The following is a 23748-nucleotide window of genomic DNA, read 5'->3' as shown; positions in this document are numbered from 1 at the left end:
TAAGATATGAAGTGTCTTCAATGCCCATCCTCCTCTCTGAAGTAAATCGGTGCTGCCAGGAGCAGACATGTCTCACTGTCCAGAAAGTCTAAATTTTAAAAGTATTTTAAATGCCATATTCTGTAGGTCTTTGAAGTATTTGGAGATTACCTATCTATCTGAAATATATCTATGTATACCTAGAAGACTTAACTAACATGGCTACGAGTATGATTATCATAGATGACTAATTATTAATCTATTTTTAATTATCCATTACAATTTAAATGAGCTATACAAACATAATACCTTAAACATGAGTAGAAATATGCACACAGTATAACAAAATTAACTTTAAGTTTGTATCAATAGACTAAAGTCTATACCAATGTAAAACATTTTAAACAAGTTGTTGCTCTTTAGAAGTAAGTTCATTAATTTACCTTTTCATCCTTTCATATCTATATCATATCCCCTTTTTATCTTTAGAAAGAGATTGCATTTATAATCAACCTGCTTTAAATAAAATAGTGGTTTTTCTCTGTCCCACATCAGAGGGCTCTTCTGATTTGGGACACAAGAAGCTCTTAACCTTTTCTTTTAACAATGTGCTTGGGTTTAGAGAAAGAGTGAGCCAATTCCATCTCCAAAGCCAGCTGGGAATTTGGGCGTAGTTTCTCTTACTACTTCTTGCTGGAGGGGGGGGCGCTGTATCTTATGGGAACACAAAGAAAATTTTAGGATTATGGAGTAGTCCATTAGGGTGAACCTCTGAGCCAGTTGCCTTGAAACCATTTTGGATGTTGGATCATCTGGGCCATGGTGTCATCAGAGACCTTTCAGGTGGTCTTGGCTGATCAAACCTGATGTATCTTAACCTGGAACAAATCCACAGCCTCTGGTTTTCTGTGGAAACAAAAGCAGAGACTCTTTTCCAAAGCAACATATCCTTATATCCAAATTTTGAAGTCAAGTTACCTTTAAAATTTACATATTTGTTTAACTCAACAGCTTTTAGAATCAAATCTTTTTTTGTAGTTAAAAATCCCAAAGACAAGACAAACCAGATTCTCTGTGTAATATTCATCTTTGTAAGACTGAAACGCTGCAGTGGCTGCTGGCTCCACCCACCTCAGCTTCCCAACATGGCGGTGGTACAGTTTACCGCCAGCTCTGGGTCTAGAGCCATGTGTACCATCAACTATCAGAAGCAGTTCTATCAAAGCAGCGCATAGCCCAGAAACCTTTTTTCTTTTTTTTAACTAGCAAAGGATAAATCCAACATGCAGCAGAGTAAAGTGCTGCTTATAGATTCCTCATTCCCACCACACTGCAGGTCAGATGCACACGCCAGGAACCCGCCATTGTAGCTCAAACCAGCAGGCTGCCACTAACTTGAGAGAGGCAACTAGAAAGCTGTTTTTAGTTCCGTTTTAGAATCTTTTTTTTTTCTTTTTTTTTTTTTTTTTTTTAATCAGGTTTTAGGTGGAAACTCTTGTCAACACGTTGGGCGCCATTTGTAGTTAGCGTTTCCTGCCTGGCCCAGTCAGGACAAATCTCTCTTACCTGCCAGTCCCACAGTCGCTCAGACCCAACCAAGAAAGCACACAGAAACTTATATTGCTTACAAACTGTATGGCCGTGGCAGGCTGCTTGTTATCTACCTTTTCTATCTTAAATTAACCCATTTCTGTTAGTCTATACTTTGCCACATGGCTTGTGGCTTACCAGTGTCTTTACATGTTGCTTTTCATGGCGGCGGTAGGCGGTGTCTCTTTCAGCCTTCTACTTCCCAGAATTCTCTTCTCTCTTGTCCCGCCTATACTTCCTGCCTGGCCACTGGCCAATCAGAACTTTATTTACACAGAGCGATATCCACAGCACTGGGGCTTTATCCACAGACTAAATGACAGTCCAGGTCATTTGCTGCCAGCCTTGACAGCACATGACCTAATACAGCATGCTAGCTTGGTGTCTTACTTAGCTTGTGACAAAAGACCTGAGATAGTCAAGTTTAAAATGAGAAAGGGCTTACTTTTGTGGTTCAGGATTTCAGAGATTTCAGTTCATGGTCTCTTAGCCCTGCTGCTTTGGGCCTGTGACAACACAGTTCATCATAGTGTAAGTGTCTGAAAGAGGCAGCTCTTCACCATGTAATGACCTGGAGGCAAAAAGAAAGACAGGAAGGGGCCAGGGTCCCATGTTTTGTTTTTTGTTTTGTTTTTCGAGACAGGGTTTCTCTGTATAGCTTTGTGCCTTTCCTGGAACTCACTTTGTAGACCAGGCTGGCCTCAAACTCACAGAGATCTGCCTGCTTCTGCCTCCCGAGTGCTGGCATTAAAGGCATGTGCCACCAATGCCCAGCTTCCATGTTTTTGTTTTTGTTTTTGTTTTTGTTTTTTTTAAAGGACATGCCCTGCAATGATCTCACTTTCCTCTACCAGACTCCACCACTTTCAAGGTTCTACTACCTCCAAAAGGAACCACAGGCTGATGACCAAGCCTTTGTAATATGGAACTTTGGGGGATAATTCCAAACCACCTTCAGCCAGCTTTACTAGTTTCACTTATTTGTGTCTGGCTGGGCTTCCCTGGAAGAGTGTCTTTAATCAAGCAGTACCTCACACACAGTCCTCATCTCTAAGTGCTGTTCCTAGGGAACCCAGTTTTGTACAAATTCTGACTGATACAATTTTCATGAAATCCAGTAACAAATCACAAAGACCTTTTAAAAAATTATTTATTCTTTGAGAATGTCATGCCTATTTATAGTATGTTTTGACCACATCTACCTCCAGTTCTCCTTAGAACTCATTCATGTCTCCCTCCCAACTTCTCTTCCTCCTCCTCCCCTTCTTTAATAACTGATTGAATCCAGTTAGTGCTGCTGTGTGTGCATGGGTGTGGGACTGACCAACCACAGGAGCATGTGCAACTTACCAGGGTCCACACTCCTATAAAGGAGCTTTTCACCAAGTTGACTTTGATTTTAATGACACTCCTACTCTTCATTGGAAGGTTGTCCCTTTTGAGTCTAGAGACTGCATTATTTCACAGGTGTTCTTGGGATCTTAAGGGGAATGCTGCTGTTTTTATAAGAAGCCGCCCAGCTCTGGCATGGTAGTAAGCTTGACTGGTTGATCTCACATTACCCACTAAATGAAGCCAAAACAAGCATTATCAAATGTTTAGATTTACTGGAGCCTCTGGCTTCAAGTAGCCTGATGATTCATTCCCAAACAGCTCACAAAGCAAGCCTCTGGCTGTATTACGACCGGCTGTGAGTTTTGTGGCAGTGGGAAGGATTTCCCTGTTTTATTTTTAATCTAACGACACAAGCAACACTACCCACAACCAATTAAAATGAGTAAAGAGTTAACATTCAAAATGGCTGCAGTCCAAAGGACAGAATGGAAGTCATCAGAGCCATTTCATCTTTCAGAAGATTTATCACTCTGCTAACCAGAGCCTTTCATGTGGGTTTCTGCCACAGTCTTCAGTGCACGCTCACAGAAGGAGTCTGGAGTCTGTGGGAATGACAGCACCATCAACATGGATTTATGCAATACAAAGGGTGCTTGAGGCCAGTGTGTCTTGCTTTGCCATAAGGATCTGAGAAGATAGTCATAGCTGGTGACAGGAACACTCTGCATGGTCACTACTGCTTTGTACTCAGTATTTTCCCTCTTGGCTTTGTCTTAGTTAGGGTTTCTATTGCTAATGCAAATTCCCAAAGTCCAAATTCTTCCAAACAAAAACATAGCCAGTTCTATCACAGCAATACCCCAGTTGCTGGTACCAACTTCTGTCTTAGTTAGAGTTTCTATTGCTCTAAAGAGACACAATGATTATGGCAACTCTTATAAAGGAAAAACATTTCACTGGGGTGGCTTACATTTTCAGAGGTTTAGTCTATTATCATGGTGCAATACCATGGCATGCAGGCAGATATGGTGCTGGAGGAGCTAAGAATCTTACATCTTGACGTGCAGGCAACAAGAAATGGTCTGTGACACTGGGTGTAGAAGACTTCAAGGCCCATCCCCACAGTGACACACTTCTTCTAATAAGGCCACAGCTCCTATTAATGCCACTCCCTATGAGCTTATAAGGGCCAAATATATTCAAACTACTACAGCTCTTACCTCTTTCTTAACTATTATACCTTTTCCTTTCTTCTGCTTTCATCCCAGATATTTCCCCAAACTCTGTCTAGATTCCTCAAGAACCATTTTCCCCCTTAAAAGCTCAAGCTATCTTGGTGTCTCACCTTCATGTACTGAAAGCCTGGGGCACAGTCCTACACAGGCAGCCTAGCCTGGCCAGAGAGCAGCAGATTCACTATTTCATGCTTGAATTTCTTTTTAGGTTTCCTAACAGCAAGCACAGGAGTTCATTCTCTATGTTTATGAACTTTGTATGAGTGGTGTGTGTATGTGTGTAGGGGACCAGAAGTCACCTTTGGGTGTCTTCTTCTATCACTCTCCTTACTTTTTGAGACAGAGACTCTTACTGGACCTAGATCTCAACATTTTATCAAAACTGGCTGGCCAAAGAGACCCTGGGATCCTCTTGTCTTGTCATTTACCTTCCCAGTTCCCCAGTGCTGGAATCACAGGTGTGAGCCACCACATCAGGATTTTATGCTCATGAACTTTTAGAAAATATTACCGAGAGCTGAGTCTAGTTGGTTCAAACATTTAATTTTTAGTACAATGTATTTTTAGTTAAAGGAGGCTTCAGAAGAAAGATATATCTTTATTTAGGTTTACAGGGAGTCATGCTTGTCCAAAGCAATTGAATACTACACAATGCCCTAAAGAAACATTCAATCTGGACACGGTTTGGGTTCCCAAACAAATATCAATTTGACCAATGTTTCTTCTATAATAAATACATCCCAAACATATTACTTTTGAAAAAAAATGAAGTTATTCAATTCTCTGGCTTAAAATTACTTCCACCAGCTATAGATTTAGAAATGTCATTAGCCATGTAATTCCAAATGTCTTTACAGGCATAGAGCATGGCTACAATTATTATGTCAAAAACAGCCTTTAATGATCTACACAAGCCAGAAATACTTAGCTTTATAACTTTATATAGGACTATGCATTAGTTGTTGCCCCAAGAAGCTTATTGAATTGATGGGACTTAAGAAACTATATGACATGTCTATAAAATGAGACCAGAACTGATAACAAGTGATGGATTAATCTGCCATTCTTGCAGCTAATCCAATCCATGGCATACATTGCTTGTTCCTATTGGATATGCAGGCTTAGATCTGTTTATACAACCAGGCAAATTGCTGGTCTTACTGCCTGTTGCTGCCTAACCATGTCAAATGCAGTGGCATGAAGTTATGTTCATGAATTCAGCGGGTTGATGACTTGGCTGACCTCTGCTCTGTGGCATCTGGGGCCTTGTCTGGGAAGACTGAATAATGAGGGCTGGGAAGATTACATTCAAGATGGCTTCTTCACCCACATGGCTGGTGCTTGGGCTGGGCTGCTCAATCAAGTCTGGGACTTAAAAGTTATGTGGCCTTTCCATGTGGCTCATGCTTCTCAAGACTGACAGGTTCCAAGAGAAAGTATCTTCAAATGAAATTCAAGTGAGTCCTCCAAGAGAACCAGATGGAAGCTATGTGGCTTGCTCTGACATAGCCTGAAAAACAAAAACAACATAGAACCACTTCTATGAGACTAAGGGGTCCAGCCAGTCATCAGGCCATGAAATTTGATGGTAGGAGCCATTGTCATACTTTGAAACTACCCTTATTTCTCAAGACAAAAAACAAAACAAAACAAAACAAAAAAACAAAACAAAACAAAACAAAACAAAAACAACAACAACAAAAAAAAAACCCCAACATATGAACTTGGTTTTAAATCCTGATTCCTCCATTTCTAAGTGGCTGACCTTATGCAAGTTAATGACCTCTTCTGTTGCTATACAAATGCAAGTGATCACATTTGTCACAAATGGCACAAATCCATGTTCAAGCACATGGACTCCATAAGCAATTGGCTAATTCTAATGTCCTTCCTCTTTTTCTTTAAAAAAATATGGGTTTGGCAAAATGTAATTGGTATAATAAGATACATGTGTATAGGGCTAGAGAGATGGCTCAGCAGTTAAGAGTACTTATTACTCTTACAGAGGACCTAAATTCAGTGCCCAGCACTCACATCAGGTGGCTCATAACTTCCTATAATTCGAGCTCCAAGGGATCTGATGCCCCCTTCTGGTCTCCATGGGCTCCTCAAGCACACAAGCACATAGGACACACACACACACACACACACACACACACACACACAGAGAGACAGAGAGAGAGAGAGAGAGAGAGAGAGAGAGAGAGAGAATAGTCATATAAACAAATGTATAATACACATAACTAAACATTAAAAATTTTTAAAGGACAATGTGGTGTGTGTGTGTGTGTGTGTGTGTGTGTGTGTGTGTGTGTGTGTGTGTTTTGTGATGCTGATTCTCAAATCCAGAGCCTTATGCACATTAGGCAAGCACTCTACTATATTATTATACCCCAGCCTAAAGTATGTATGTGTTTAAATAGTACAGTTTGGTAAAGCTGACATAAGTAGATGCCCATGAAGATGATACAAGTATCCCTTGATTGCCCTCAAGTTTCATTGTGTCTTTCCCTAGTCCCTCCTCTTCATTCCTCCACACTTTCCTTATTCCTAAGAAACAACTGAATATTCTCCTTCCTCTCACTAAAAATGAGTTTACATATTCTAAGGTGGTACAGGGATGGAATCACCTGTCGAGCGCTCCCCCTGCCTGACTTTCTTTTCTGTGTAACTATTGTAAGTCCTCCATGTTGTTTCTTTGTCCCATTTGTTACTCTTGCTGAGTGTTATTTTGTTGTACATATATACCAATCATTTTTATCTGTTCACTGTTTTTCCTCTTCCTGATATGTCCTAATCACTTTACCTCCTTCTTAAGGCAGAAATCTCAAGCCCACTCCTGCAACTCCAAGAAACTCTGTTCTCAAAGCTGTTGCTCAAAGGTGCAATCTTATGCCCACACCACTCCATGGCTGAGATCAAAACAGTGGAGCGTCCACTAAGGTCCCCACCTCATTGAGGAAACCTACTATATCAGGATCCTGAGCTGGCACTCCCTCTTGACTCAGCTAGAATTCTGAATTCCCTAAGAGGGAAGCCTCTTGGGACATCTGTAGAAGATATAGACAGAAGTCTCTTGCTCTTTAAAGAGAATGTAATGGAGTTCTAAATCATAGAACTCCCACATATCATGAGTGTAGTTAGAGTTTTCCTGCCTGGCCCACAGTCAGGACAAATCTCTGTCACCTGCCAAGTCCATAGACTATCAGAACCAACCAAGTAAACACACAGAAACTTACATTGTTTGCAAACTGTACGGCCATGGCAGGCTTCTTGTTATCTACTTCTTCTATCTTAAATTAACCCATTTCTATTAATCCATACTTTGCCACATGGCTTGTGGCTTACCATTACCTTACATCTTCCTTGTCATGGTCGCGGCTGGCAGAATCTCCGCCCCAGCCTTTCACCTCCCAGAATTCTCTTCTCTCTTGTCCCGCCTATACTTCCTGCCTGGCCACTGGCCAATCAGAATTGTATTTACACAGAGTGATATCCACAGCACATGAGTTTTGTTCTTTGTATTGATGTCTCCACATGGTATCAAATTAGATGAGGTCAGGGTAGTGAGAAGGGAAAGGACTCTTCCAGCCTGGCTTTTTCGCCATCTATCTCAGCACACAATCCACATCTATATCAGCCCAGCAGCAGTTCATTCATCACACAAACCAAAGAACACATAGAAGATTCTCAGTGTGGGAGGTGTGAGAACCAGATGGACCTGAGTATGACCAAAATGTGTTATGTAGAACTCTTTCTTGTGACTATTGCTATTCTTCATCTACCTACATTGGATTTCCCACTGGCCTTCTTACTGTCTCCATACAAGAGTCAGAGAATCTTCTAGAAGCACACTGTGCTCGACTGTTTCTCTCCTCAGAGCCTGCCAAGGGCTTCTATTGCAAGCAGAGTGAAATTTAAGGTTCCCTTACAAGACCATGCAATCAGCCTTAGTACTTCTCAGATCTCTTCCATTTCTTTGCTGCTCCTCAGAGCAAATCAAGCCTGTGATGCACTTGCAATAGCCCAGAGTCCTAAGCTTGACAGGGTCCTACATGTGCTTCTGCACTCTACTGTTATTTCAAATGTTTGATAATTTGGGGGAACAAGAGGCCTCTCTTTCTCCTCTTGCATTAAGCTTTTCAGATGATGGGATGAGTTCTAACTCTAGCCATCCAGTCTCTACATCTGCAAATGGCTGTGTACATATCCATTTCTGCTTTAGGACCCAAATGGTCACCATTTCTTACCCCAGGCACAAACAAACAAACAAACAAACATCTCTCAGATAGTTGTGTGACTGCTTTTCTCCTTTATTTGGGTCAAGGTCAAGTATCTCCCTAGCAGTGAACTCTTTGACCACCATGTGGATAGAATCAATGACCTACACTCCCCACAGTCATCAGCTGCTCGCAAAAACCTTCTGGGGCAGTTGGTGCAGAGATTTATTGAATCTGGCCCTGACATGACCCAGTAACATAGAGAGCACCGCCTTCCATAGCTCCCTCGCATAGGGAGCGGAGAGCACACAGCCTCTTCCTGGACTGCCTTTTCCTCACACACCCCACCTGTGCTCCCAGCAGAGTTTCCAGCCACCCACCTCGAAAGGCTGCTTGCTCCCCCCACCTGTACAAACACAGGGCTTCCTGTCACCACGTGGCCAGCAGTGCAAGGCTGCGGATGGGAAGCTTCAAGTTTTTAATTTCCTAATGAGAATTGTAGACCTGGAAAACAGCTGTTATCCCAGGGGCCACAACACAATGTAATTCAATTGGGCCTTTATGATTTCTGTCTTGTCCTCTGCAATTTCTCACAAACCTAAAACATGTTGTGACTCTCTGCCCATTTTACTACCACAAGACTGAGCACACAGAGAGATTCAGCACAGGGGGTTTTTGCTTCAAATCCCAGGGGAAGAAAATAGACTTCGGAGTTACTTACACAATGGTGGTATGACCAGGATTAGGTGGTATGATCCAGCCTAGGTAGAGACTCCTTCTACATTCTCTGCCTTTGCAGTTATTAACCTTTAAAAAAAATTCCAAGATGTCACAGTGTATTTTGAACGTGGATCTTGAAGACGGGGTAAAAGTGAGTTTAAATCCTACTTGTCATCCACTCAGTGTAGCAGGAATCTTAACAGGTCTTATTAATAAAATCAAACCTGAGGCCAGTTATTGGGGTGAATGCTGGAAGATCAGAGAAACAGAACAAGCCACAGCTTCCTCACCTCGCCAGTTCCTCAGCTGATCCTGTTTCTTCAGACTAGAAGCTTCTGTGTCCTCATCCCAATGGCTCTCAGCTGAACTAATGCTCGAAAGCCTGAATGCTTAACCAGCCAAATGCTTCTTGTTTCTGGTCTTCAAGCCTTATATATCTTTCTCTTTCTGCCATCACTCCCTGGGATTAAAGGTGTGTGTCACCAAGCCAGGCTGTTTCTAATGTGGCCTTGAACTCAGAGATCCAGAGGGATTTCTGTCTCTGGAATGCTAGGATTAAAGGTGTGAGTGCCACCGCCTAACCTCTACGCTTGTTGTGGCTTTTCTGTTCTCTGACCCCAGATAAAGTTATTAGGGTGCACAATATTTTGGGGAACACAATACTACCACAACTCAGTGTATGATACTGGATCTCTCTGTAAGACAGTCAGGCAGCTACTTTATAAAAAACAGTGAGAAGTAGCTGAGGTAAGTTGGAATGGTTGGAGTTCACACTGTACTCCAGCTGTGATAACTGATAGCCCTGGGCTGGGCTCTTACGTCCTCAACCTGGGCTACTGCAGGTCCCAGATCCCCAGCTACCCATCTCTCTTTCTCTCCACTCTGATCCATCACCCACCAGGATGAGTCATCTTGCAGCCATATCTGTATACAACATCACACCTCCTTCCTTCCTAACTGCACTCACATCCCTAAACACTACAGAAACCATCTGTGGTTTCCCAGTGTCTCCAAGATATCCAAATCCTTGAAGTCTGGCTACAATTTAGAACCATTTTACCCCCTCACAGTTCCCTTTTCTCATTCCTACACCCAGACACTGTACTGTAGGCCACCTTGTAACCCGAATGTTCCCACTCCATGATAGAGCCTCTCCTCTGTACCTATGCTCATATTGTTCCCCTTGTGGCCCCTGCTGATTCCCTCCTCTACATTGGTATATATTCCATCTTTTATTTGAGAGGTTCGTAAGTCCCACTCAGTACTCCCTCCCTTCTCTTCTGTGGGCTATTGCATGTATCCCACCTTGGTTGTTGTATATGTGGCAACTAGTACCTACAGGAGACTCTAGAGAATATGTTCAGGAATATGTGGTAGTAACTACAAATATAAAAGTATATATTTCAGAAACATCCTCTAGAAAAGTTTTCAATTACAATTCAACTCAGATCAATTCCTTCCACACAATTTTGAAATATCAATGTGTGTGTGTGTGTGTGTGTGTGTGTGTGTGTGTGTGTGCTTGTGCAAATGGCGCAAACATGTGTATTTTAGGGAGCAACATTCACTAGTTTGATTTTCTTTAGCCCCAAGTGGGCCAGTTGCCTTAACTCCCTTTTCTTTGGCTCCTCTCCGCTGATAAGTCTTCATTAACCATATTGTTTGCTCAAGCATCCATAACAATAGCAGAAATTAGGGAACGTAATTAACCATTTCCTAACATTAAATTTTTCCCCAGACTCTCTGCACAGTTTAATCTTGTAACAAGATATGCCAAGAGAAGTTGTCTTCCCAGAATTCCCTGTCAGTAGAGGGAGGGCACTCTGGCTGTGTTGGCAATGAAGGACATTGGGGCAGTGGCTCTGTTTAAGCTCTAAGTATGCCTGTTTAGATTCCAGGCATTCCAGTAAAGAATTATACCTAACCCTGTACTTGGGCAAAGACCAAAAGATTATACATTAGAACTACACACAAAATATTTAGGGATTCTGTCAAGCCAAAAGCTGGCTAGTATCCATGTGGAATGGTAGCACCTGAATAGTATTGAATTTGAAGCAATTAAATAGTAATAAACTTGCATTTAAGCACATGAGAATGGTGTTAATTTGTACTCACTGTTCCACCTAGTACGAAAAGCTTTTTAAGTCTGAACTCTGAAAAGGAAAAACACCCATCTTGGAAGTTTTCAGTTGCTAATGTTCTCAGAAGAAAGTCACTACCAACATAAACACTTACAGATGAGACCAAAGGAAGTACGCAATGCCACATAGTTAGAAGAGTCCCTGTAACCATGTTGTATAGCACTCCAAAGATACAATACTGGTATGATGTCCAGTTAATGATGGATTAGCAAGCATCCTGGCCTGCTGGATGTTGTCAGAAAGATCATGGCATAGTTCTTTGTATAGACAGTGCTGATTGCTTCCCAAATGTGTTTGAATATGTAAGAGGAGCTCACACAATGGGCAGAGGGTTTAAGATTGTATGGATAAGTCAAAGGGATGCTAAGCAACTAGAAATAAATCCAAAGCTCAGCATCATCTTCAGCAAAAACACTGCTACTCAAGAGAAGGTTCACACCCTGGGACACTGGGCAGACCTGCTTCCTATTTCATTGCATTATCTTTATTATATAGATGCCCCTGTCTACCCCAAACTACAACATAACTATTTTGGAGGATAAGTAGCATGCATGTGAGAGAGAATCCACCTGAGTTGGGAAGTCATCTTTATGACCCTTAAGATGTGGGCCCATTTCTGTGATACAGTCATCCAACTAATTTTCATCATTTCAGGCCAAGGAAAGGAAAGTAGGTCAGAGAAACCTGTGTACATTCCAGACAGAGTTTGCCCAGAGATGGAAGAGCTATTGGCCAGAATTATGACATATAGCCTTCAAGCTACATGGGAAGCTAGAAAGTGTGCATCTGCGGGTTGGCCATGTGCCATTAAGATGCTGGAATCCCACTACTAAAGATGAAAATTTATGCCAATATTTAACCATCACTATGTCAAAAACAAAAACCTTTGCAAAATTATGTGATTCTTTCAACACAGTACACACACACACACACACACACACACACACACACACACAGAGAGAGAGAGAGAGAGAGAGAGAGAGAGAGAGAGAGAGAGAGAGAGAGAGAATTATATGACACGGGTCTCTAAAAGACCTTGTTTTGAAATTTTAAATATGCAATCAAAACCTAGATACAAGGGTCCTGAAACAGAATGTAGCCATCATCAAGAAAGATACCACAAATGGAATAAAGCATAGTGGGTCAATGCCTGTCTGTTCCACAGCGTGTATCCCATGATTTCAGGATTCTTACAGTGAGTGACTTTGCAGGTATGATTTGCAGTGACATGTTCTGCAAGGATGCATGGTAATCCCTGTAAGCTCATAATTGTAAAGTAAGGGGTTCCAGAAAAGTGTATGAAACAGACTGTGACATGAAGATGAGAATGTGGAAGTTTTACTGGGGTATGTCCTTGGACATGGAGGAAGAAAGCAGGATGAGCAACAGAAAGTGAGAGAATCTTCAAAGGTGCTATGGCAAAGAGGATAGGGCTTTCTATTCCAGAATCAACCAGGCTTTAGAAACAAACTAACCTCAAGAACCTGCAGCCTTGAGATAGAGTTTCTGATGAAACAATGTCTTAAGCCAAGGAGTTCCTGGAAGGAACTGACTATTGATGCAAGCTCCAGCAAACTCCTACCAGCTCTGTGGACAAGTCCTTTGGCCTTGAAGTCATCCATCATTGCACCTATTGTACATGGTTGCAGCTGGCTGCTCTTGGATCTCTGGGGTTCTAGCAGAGCTAGGCACTCATGATTCTTTTCAGGAGAAATTTAATGGCAAAGATCTCAATAGGACAGTGGAGGGGCTAAGGAATGTGTGGAAACAATGTAAACAGCAATGTATGCTGTTTAGTAAGGTTGTATTTTTACTTAAGGGGGCTTCAAAATAGCTGCTAGATACCTAGAATCTAAGCAAAAAGGAATGAGAACCAGCTGATACTTGACTTTTCATTGATGCCTTGCTGTACCAAGTCACTATTTGTTGATTGTCATGTAAAGGATCTGTTCTACTTACATTTTTGTAGTTGTGATAAACACCATGACCAAAGCAACTTGAGGAGGAAGGGGTTTATTTCAACTTTCACATCTCATATCATCATCTAGGGAAGCCAAGGCACTGGGATGTAGACACAGACCATCACAGTTGGCTTTATATGGAGATGGAACACATGTCCTCATGCTTATGTGGCTTTCCTGTGTTGGGCCATCTCCCTAATCCCCAGTTTGAAGGTTTTTGTTTGTTTGTTTGTTTTTGTTTTTTGAGACAGGGTTTCTCGTGTAGTTTTGGTGTCTGTCCTGGAACTAGCTCTGTAGACCAGGCTGGCCTTGAACTCACAGAGATCCACCTGGCTCTGCCTCCCGAGTGCTGGGATTAAAGGTGTGTACCACCCCCACCTGGCTTTTTTGTTTGTTTGTTTTGGACAGTTTATAGTTTTAAAGATGCTTATCTTGAGTGGAAAGCATATGCAGGAGCAATGAATACTGGTGCTGACAACCTTTCCTGGGCCAAGAGATGCAGAATATAAAGCAGTTAGGAGACATCCCCTTGGAAATCATTTCTCCTGTGTAGCTAGAGTTTTCCTGCCTGGCCCACAGACAGGACAAAACTCATCCACCAGGCCCATAGACGCTCAGACCCAACCAAGTAAACACATAGAAACTTATATTGCTTACAAACTGTATGGCCGTGGCAGGCTTCTTGCTATTTAGTTCTTAGATCTTAAATTTCTGTTAGTCTATAAGTTGCCATGTGGCTTGTGGCTTACCAGTACCTTACAGCTTCCTTGTCATGGTGGTGGCTGGCAGTGTCTCTCCACCCAGATTTCCACTTCCCACAATTCTCCTCCTCCTTGTCCCGCCTACCCTATCCTTCCTGCCTGGCTACTGGTCAATTAGCACTTTATTTATTTTAACCAATCAGAGCAATACATTTGACATACAGAACATCCCACAGCACTCCTGTCCTGCTTCGGTCCTGTGAAGCTGGAGTTCTGCTGTGAGAGACTGTTTATATTCGAGGATGCATGGAGACAAAGGGTCATGGAAGGTACTCAATCTCAAAGTCTCCAAAAGTCAGAAGACAATAAACACATCAACTGCCAGGGCTTTTGAAGATTCAAAAGCAATCCAAGCAAGTTCTCTACTTTGGTTACAGCTTCCCAACATCCAAGTGGGTTCAAATGGAACCACTAAGCTTATCACAAACCAAAAGAGGTGATGCTGGGGTTAAAGCCTCCAACAGCACTGCAAGCATGTCTGAACTAGAGCTAACACTGAACGAGGTACGAGTGAACAAAAACTCCAGGAGAGCCACAAGTTCCAGAGAAGGGAGCTTAAGGCAGAACATTCATGCTCTGAAGTCAGCATGTACACTGATGGCACAAGTCAGCTTTAGCTGGTACTACCAGGAGTGAATTCAAGATCAAGTTCAAGGTGATGAGCTTTCAGCCATGGGTATATTTAACTGAAATGTGTTGACTGCAAAAGTGAATTCCTTCAAAGGATCATTAGAATCATCCCCCAAAGCTGTGTCTCATGGCAACACTTGGCACACCCTCCTGAGACTTTTAGTAAACAGAGGACACTCATAACTGAACTGTTTCAGAACTCAGAAAGTACACAGACCCAGAGCCCCTGTCTTTGTGGAAGCCTAATGTCCCTGTCCTAAACCACCTTCATGGCCTCTTTTTCTCCTGCACCAGACACTAAAACTCTTTATAAATCACACAGGAAGCCTGGCACACTTCTTTCTTATTGAGCAGATATACCAACTTATTTTTGAAATTCAAGAAAAACAGAGAAGTGTATATTTCATCAGAAAAAAAAAAACCCAAAGCTAAGTAAAAACTGCTTCCCAGGCCTGTTGAATGCAAATGACATCCCACTTTTGAGGCAATCATCAATTTTGCAAAAATGATACATACCAGGGTCAACATCAGTCCTACTTTATAATCAGTCAACAGGGCCATGCAGATTGTATGCATTTTGCATTATCTGCAGAGCTGGGTGAGGTCATGGGCAAACAGGAGGTCATGGGCAAACAGAAGGTCATTGCATAGTCACTGGATATACAGGATTCTGTTTAAGTAACTTTAACCACAGAGTTGACCATCTCAGAGAAAGGAGAGGAAATGAAGAATGACTTTGACAAGTCCACTATGAGAGGGAAAACGTGGCAAGCCATGCTGTCTTTAAGTCTTTTAAAGATTTAAACATTTATTTATTATTTGGTGTATGTAAGTATGCATGTGTACATGTATGTGTGGAAGCCAGAGGTCCACCTTGAGTGTCATTCATAAGGAGCTGTCTACCTTGTTTTTTGAGACAGGGTCTCTTACTGGTACCTGGGGCTAGCTCATTAAACTAAACTGGCTGGCCAGCCAACCCCAGGGATATGCTGGGATTACAAGCACATGCCACTCTTCTAACTTTTTATATGAGGGCTAGGGATTGAACTATAGATTTGCTGCATGTCAAACACTTATCAACTGAGCTATCTCCTCAGGTTCCCTGAATACATACATTTTTAGCTTTTTCTCCCTCTAGTATGCCTTTGTAAAGCCCTGATTCAGGCTGGAGAGAATGATGGGTCAGTGGGTAGAGTTTGCTGCATAAGCACAGGTACCTGAGTTTGGGCCTCCAACACCTGAATAAAAGGTTGTCATCTTAGCACCTGGAAGAAGAGACAGGAAATCTCAGGGGCCCATCGGCCAGGCAGTCAGCTAATCAATGAGTCCTAGATGCTGTCTCAAAAAAATAGGGTGGAAAGTGACTAAGGAAGTCACGTTTGCAGGTGTGCCCCACAGCACTACATGTGCACATAGAACCCTTATTCTGACTTCCCACATTATCACATTTCACATCTGAAACAGCCTTTTGCACCTAAATGCACTGGATTCTAGACTCAGCCCATCTCACATATCAGCTCAAAAGATTCAGGAACATCTTCCTTATTCGTCTGGAAGAGCTTGGGATTTATCATTTTTAAGTTATTTTCATAAAACAAACTCTAAAATCTACCCTCTTAGTTTTTGTGAGAAATTTGTTTGTTTTGTTTGAAACAGAGTTTCTCTGTATAACACTGGCTGTCCTGGAACTAGCTCTGTAGACCAGGATGGCTTTGAACTCAGAGATCTGCCCAACTCTGCCTCCCAAGTGCTCCTGCCACCACCACCACCACCACCACCCAGTTTATAATTAAAATTTCTAAAAATATCTGTAGTTTTTGTTTTTGTTTTTAAATCCTTTGGGGGCCTGCCACCCAGCTCCCAAATAAATACACAGAGACCTATTCTTATTTATGAATGTCCAGCCTTAGCTTGGCTTATTTCTAGCCGGCTTTTCTAACTTAAATAATCCCATCTCCTTTTAACTACATTTTGCTGTAGGGTTTTTTTGTTTGTTTTGTTTTGGTTTGGTTTGGTTTGGCTTTTTGAGACAGGGTTTCTCTGCATAGCTTTGCGCCTTTTCTGGAACTCCCTCTGTAGACCAGGCTGGCCTCGAACTCACAGAGATCCACCTGCCTCTGCCTCCCGAGTGCTGGGATTACAGGTGTGTGCCACCACCGCCCAGCACTGGTAGGTTTTTTACCTCTCTTTATTCTATATATCTTACTTTCCCTCTTGCTTTGTGGCTGGCTTTGTAACTTTGAGGTGTGGCCCCTGGCATCCTCCTCTCCTCCTTTTCTCATTCCTCTCTTTCTTCTCCTACTTCTCTCAAGCCTAGATTTTTCCTCCTTTTCATTCTCTCTGCCTGGCAGCCCAACTATACCTCTCCTGCCTAGCTATTGGCCATTCAGTTCTTTATTATACTAATCAGGTGTTTTAGATAGGCAAAGTAACACAGCTTCACAGAGTTAAGTAAATGCAACATAACAGAATGCAACACCCTTTGTATCATTAAACAAATATTCCACAGCACAAATGATTATAACACATCTTAAACTAATATTATACAACAGATACCATTCACCAATGTCCCTTTCCTGTGCTTAATTATAAAAGACACACAAATGCCCTGGTGCTCACTGTAACATAAAGGGTGATGATGATCTGTTTCCTTGTTTGCTAATTATCTTCTACAAAGAACATTTTCTTTTATACACCAAAACACATTCTACTCATACACTCCCAACATGCATATATAGAGCTTTACATTTTCATAAATAAGGGGCTCATCTGGCTTGTTTTCACACAGAAAGGTGTTTTGAGGAATCTTCTTTACTAGTACACAGAGCCCACCCTCATTCTTTTTAATAGCTGTGTAGCATTCAATACCATTGTATGTATGCATATATTTCCACATATGTGTGCAATATACACCTTCAATAAATACAACAGTATATTGCATTGCCCTTTATCCATTTTCATGCAAGTAGTTTCCAGGTTTCTGTGCCCCAATTAAAAAAACAGCACTGACTGAGGTGCTTGGCTATTTTTTTTTCTTTTAAAATATATTAGTCAAGAAATCCTGAAAAGTAGAATTTCTTTTTCTTTTTTTTTTATTTTTTGGGAGCTTTTTTTATTATTAAGAAATTTTCTATCCATTTTACATACCAACCACAGATCCCCATCTCCTCCCTCCTCTTGTCCCCCCAGAAAAGTAGAATTTCTATTAAAAACTAAATTTTCTTTCCAACTGCTCTAATTCTATATGTATATAGGCTAAAAGATTTCTGATTTGACTAAAGAAGAAAACAACTCAGAAAACATCAGTGACACCCAGTGTGCTGGCCCAGCTGTCTTTCTTCATTTCAGATTCAAGATAGAAACTGTCACCTGCAGAAGGTCCACAGAAATGTCCTTCTCAGGCCAGGATGAAACAAAATAAACCACACAGGAGGTGGAGCTGGCCACACAGTGGACAGGGAAGAGTTCATTAAGAGATAGTCTGGGAGCTGGGGAGGCAGCTCAGTGGGTGAGAGTGTTTGCTATGAAAACTAGAAGACCTGAGTTCAAATCCCCAGCACTACAAGCAAGCCAAACATAGCCATACCCACCTGTACCACCATGTGGTGGTGGTGGTGGAAACAGGTGGGATTCAGGAGCTCATTGGCCAGCCAGCCTAACCAATACAGTAAGAGCTTCAGGTTCAGTGAGAGACCATGTCTCAAAAGCTAAGGTGGAGAATAATAGAGTGCAATTGGCATCCTCCTCTGCCCTCCACATGCACAGCTGGGTGAGCACAAGTTACACACACCACACATAGACCATACTGAGAGAGGAAAAGGAACAGTATTTAGAGACTGATACCTGCTCAGATCTTGATAAGGTCACTGTCAGCTGTGCTATTAGCTCATGCCATGCCGGAGAAGATTTCCAGCTCTTCTCTTTCTCAAGGAAGATTTATATGACACTGCCAAGCCTGAACGTCAAGTGGAATCACTCTTTAGTTATCTGGACAAAATAACTCACCCCTGAATATCATCAAAGCGATTTCTTAGCCATGTGTAATCTTACTGGACCTCAGTGTTGCAGACTAGGAGCCAATTTTTGCAATCTTGCTTTCATGCAAAGTGTTCATCCTATTTGGAAAAATTCAACTTCTTTTGTCAGTATTTACAGCTAGACCAAATCTCCTATTTATCTGTACCACATGACATATTCAAATGATGCTGTAAGTCACTGGGATGGAGAGAGGTTGAGGACATCCATGGTCTTACAAAGAACAAAATTATTGATGTGAGTTTGAACAGATGTTAACAATTTTAGGGAAACTAACTCCTGGGCATTCCCCTGGCAGTTCTCCTGAATGTCAGGTACACCACAAATTGTGGTGGCACCCACCTGTAATTCCAGTATTCAAGAGACTAAGGCAGGAGGATTGCCATGAGTTTGATGTTGATCTGGGCCACAGTATGGGGTTTCAGAAGTGAACTAGCAAAGGCCCAGACATACCTGTATGTTACATACTTTCAATATAGGAAGTGCTTAAGTTGTCTTGCAGGAAAAGCTTGCAAAGTCCACTCATGGATGGCTTACCACCATTCTTTCAATAGTGAACATGCAGCTGGGCATGGGAATGCATGCCTGTAATCTGGCACCCAGGAAACGGAAGTAGAGGGAACACAAGTTTAAGGCCAACCTGGGCTGTATAGTGAGACCTCATGTTGAAAATCCAAAGGTCGGAGATGTAGCTCAAGAATATGGTACTTGCTTGTCAGGTATGTGTGAGTCATTTGTGACAGTTTTCACTTGAGACTGTTCAACAAAGTGTTATGAGCTTTGTCTATGCTGTGCCATGCATCACTATTTCATTTCTTTTTATTACCAAATAATTTTCCACGGGATAGATGTGCTGCATCATATTCATGTGTCATTTGATTGGCATTCAGGTTGTTTTCACCTTTTGGCTATTTTCATTTTAAGATTAAAAAATTAGTATGTCTTTGTATGTGCCTGCTTGAATTTGTGTGCACCATGTATATGCAGGTACCCATGAAGTCCAGAGCTAGAGTTATGCTGGGAACTGAACTTGGATCCTCTACAAGAACAGCATGTGGCCTTAACCGCTAAGCCACACCTCTCGCCCCTCTTTAGCTATTTTAGATAATGGGGTTATGATAATTTGTGAGAAAGGTTTTATATAGAAATGTGTTCTTGCTTCTTTTAGGTATATTATTGAGGGATGTGCTAAGTGAAACTAAAATTTTATAGTTGGGGCTCTTAAATTTACGTTTTTAGTGTAGGGTGGAGCCCAAGGCTTCATGGGCATTATCTGAGTGTTCCACCAATGAGCTACAGCCATCTATTCTGAATTAACTTTTGATCTAATATAATATGATAAATCATGCTTTTGCTGTCAAGTCATCCCAGGGCCACCTGGAGAAAGGCATCATTCTCACTGAGTGGTCGTCCATGGATATGTGGATTCATTTCCAAACTCTCAGTTCCGGTCTATTCACCTACATGCTTGCTTTTGTGCTGATTCTACACTGCTGTGGTTACTATGGATCTGTGCTTTTCTGAGATCAATTGTAGGGGAAGAAGTATGCTCCTGCTTTGTTTTCCTTGGGATTGCTGTGGCTCTTCTGAGCTTCCTGTGTCTATATGAACTTTAGGAGCCAAACACAACACCAATAGATACTTCTAAATCATGCTGAGAAGTAGTAACTATTTTACCACAGTTTGATGTTTTCTCATTCATGGGTTTGTGTTGCCATCCAGTGATTTAAATATTTTTTAATTTAACTATTATATTATGTGTATGAGTGGTTTGCCTGTGTGTGTGCACCACATGCATGCAGTTCCCAATGAGGTCAGAAAAGGGGGTCGGATTCACTGGAACTAGAGGAACAGATAGTTGTGACCTGCTATGTGGCTGGGACTCAAATCTGGGTCCTCTGTAAGAGTAACCAGTGGTCTTAACCTCTGAACCATCTCTCTAGTCCCTAATATCACTTTTTGTTTTGTTTTCTGTAAGCACATCTTTCAGTTTTCAGAGTATAAATTTTACATTTTTTGTTAAATTCATCACTAAGTATTTTACTCATTTGGATGCTACTTTGAGTGGAACTATCATCTTAATTTCCTTTTCTGATTGTTTAGAGTGTTGGAGGGCAGGGCAATGGTGACATATGCCTTTAATCCCAGCACCACTTAGGAGGTAGAAATAAGTGGATCTCTCTGAGTTCAAGGACAGCCAGGTCTACAGAGTAAGATACAGGACAGCCAGGGTTACAAAGAGAAACCAAGTCTCAAAAGAAAAAAAGGAAAGAAAAGAGAGGGAGGGAGGGAGGGAGAGAGAGAGAGAGAGAGAGAGAGAGAGAGAGAGAGAGAGAGAGAGAAACTGTAAAGTGTTAGAGAGAGATATCCTGTGTCCACCTCCAGCTTCCATCTGCACTAGCACACATTCGTACATGTACCTGTGCACACATACCTTTACATGCATGTAAACACTGTGCTGAATTAAATACCAAACACAAATACTGTGTGATTCTACTTACTGAACATTCTAGAATCAGTAAATTTATACAGAGAGCAATAGGGCCTAGTAAGACCTGGGGTACAATGGAATGGGCAATTACTGCTCAATGTGCAGACAGTGTACTTGGGGTGGAGAAAAGGGGTTAACAAAGAAGTAATGGTGGCATGATAGCTTGAAATCAATCACTGTCAATTACACGCACACAGAATGACTAAAAGGAAAATTTATGTTTATGCATTTTATTACAACAAAGTTTAGAGTATCAGAAAAGGAAGACAAAAGATTTTTAACAGTGGTAGGTCAGATGGGTTGCAACTGCTGTAAGGAAGTACCTGAAATAATCAACATAAAAGGACAGAAATTTGATTTGCGCTTTGGTTGGAAGGTTTCAGTTCACGGTATCTTGGCTTCACTGTGTTTAGACCTGTGGGTACACAGTATATCAGGGTGGGACATGGTACATGGTGGTGGGACACAATATATTTTAGAGGGGAACACATGATAGAGCAAAGCTGCTTACCTCCTAAAGGCCTGGAAATGAAGAGGAAGACCAACTAAGTGCAGATCGTCAGCTTTGGCGGAAAGTATCTTCCTTCCTGGGCCACCTCACAGGCCCCAAGACACATATTTAAATAAATGACCAAAGAGTCTCCCCTCCTTTTCTCACTACACATTTAACGGCCATGTGTGTTTTAATTTTCCTCTCCCTGCAGCTCTCTTTTCACTGGGCTCTCTTTGCTTGGACGTGTTTGTTTTCATTGGCCCACCAGCAGCATTCCTGCAGTCTTATAAGCATGCAGAACTGCTGTCGTTGAGTTAGCAAGCACTGCTCCATCTGTGAGTAAGGAGACCCACAGCATTCTCTCATGAGTCACTACAATACGGTTGCCAAAACCAATCAAACCAGTGCCAAATGTGAGAAGTCACCAGAAGACTCTCAGCAATTTACAGTGTTTTTATAGGAAATGGGGTGGGCAGAAGGTACATTTGCATATTTTCTTCTTTTTTCTCATCTGCTGGTGACCTTTATTAAATTACAATCCTTATGGGGCTGAAAAGATGGTTCAGCAGGTAAGAATGTATACTGTTATTGCAGAAGACCTAGTTCAGTGGCCAGCACCCATGTCAGGTGGTTCATAATGGCCTATAATTCCAGCTCCAGAAAACCCCATGCCCACTTCTGGACTCCATCTTCTTCCCCATCCCACTTCCCCCACTTCGGCTTCTCTTAGGAGGTATTTATTTGTCTTATCATCATAGCTTTCGATACTGTTTCTTTTGTCTTTTTAATACTGTCTTTCATACTATTTCTTTTGTCTCCCCTATAATGCCTCTCAGAGAGTTTTTCTAGTTGTGTCTATTTGAAGAGCTGAATTCATCTTATGTTTGGGTGTCTACTTTCTCTAGATTTGGGAACTTTGCTGTTATGATTTCTTTAAGAGATTCTCTATGCCTTTATCTCAGCTCCTTCTCTTATTCTGTAGATTCTTGATCATCTCCTAAAATTCTTGGACATTCTGGTAATGCTCCTTATTTTTTTCTTTATTGATGTTTGAATGTAGTATGTTTTTGACTATGTCTTCCACCTGATATTATTTCCACTTTTGGGCTGAGTCTATGAGCCATGCTTTCCACCGCAGTTATTGTTTGAATCATTGAGTTACTGGCATCCATTTGTTTCCATTTCTAATTTTTTGTCTTCTTTCTTTGGTTGGTTTTTTAGACAGATCTCTCTATGTAGCTCTCTGGCTGGCCTGGAACTTGCTATGTAGCCTGAGCTGGCCTGGAACTTGCAGTGTCTTAGTCAGGGTTCCTATTACTGCAATGAGACGCTATGACCAGAAAGCAAATTGTGGGGGGGAGGGGAGTATTTGGCTTACTGGAGAGATGCGCTCCAGCTTACAGTTCCACATCACTGTTCATCTCTGAAGGAAGTCAGGCAGGAACTCAAACAGGGCAGGAACCTGGAGACAGGAGCTGATGCAAAGGCCATGGAGGGTGCTGCTTACTGGTTTGCTCCATAGAGCTTGCTCAGCCTGCTTTCTTATAGAACCCAGGACCGCCAGCCCAGCAGTGACCCTAACCACAATGTGCTGAGTTCTCCCACATCAATCACCAATTCTGATCTTATGGAAGCATTTTCTCAACTGCGGCTCCTTCCTCTCATATGACTCTAGCTTGTGTCAAGTTGACAAAAATCTAGCCAGGACATGCAAAGACCCTCCTGTCTCTGCCTTCAAAGCACAGGGATCAAAGGCACGCACCACCACAATCAGCCTTTTTCAAACCTTAAATTCCTTCTGAATTTTTCTTCCATGTTGTTGATTTCCCTTTCTTTTTCGGGGAGGGGGGGTGGGGGATGGGGGGAGGCTGCATAGATTCCCTTACCTCTGTCTTTAGCTTGTTTGAACTGAATCTTCTTCTGTGCTAAGTCAAGCAAATCAGATGCAGAAAGAGACCCTTCTGTGATTTCTCTTACACATGAAATCAATGTGTATCTTTAAAGTTTTTTATAGCAAGCTATTCTCTAACCTCATGGACAAGAGGAAGGGAAACATAAGCAAGTAAAGTGAGTGAATGTTCAGGAGGACGTGGAAGCATTTGGGAGAATTCTGCTAGGTCTGACCATAAGACATTCCTTAGTAAAACTCACAGAGGC

Source organism: Onychomys torridus, chromosome 5, assembly GCF_903995425.1.
Source record: "Onychomys torridus chromosome 5, mOncTor1.1, whole genome shotgun sequence".
NCBI lineage: Eukaryota > Metazoa > Chordata > Mammalia > Rodentia > Cricetidae > Onychomys > Onychomys torridus.
The sequence above is the reverse complement of the archived record's forward strand: the minus strand, read 5'-3'. Positions refer to the sequence as shown.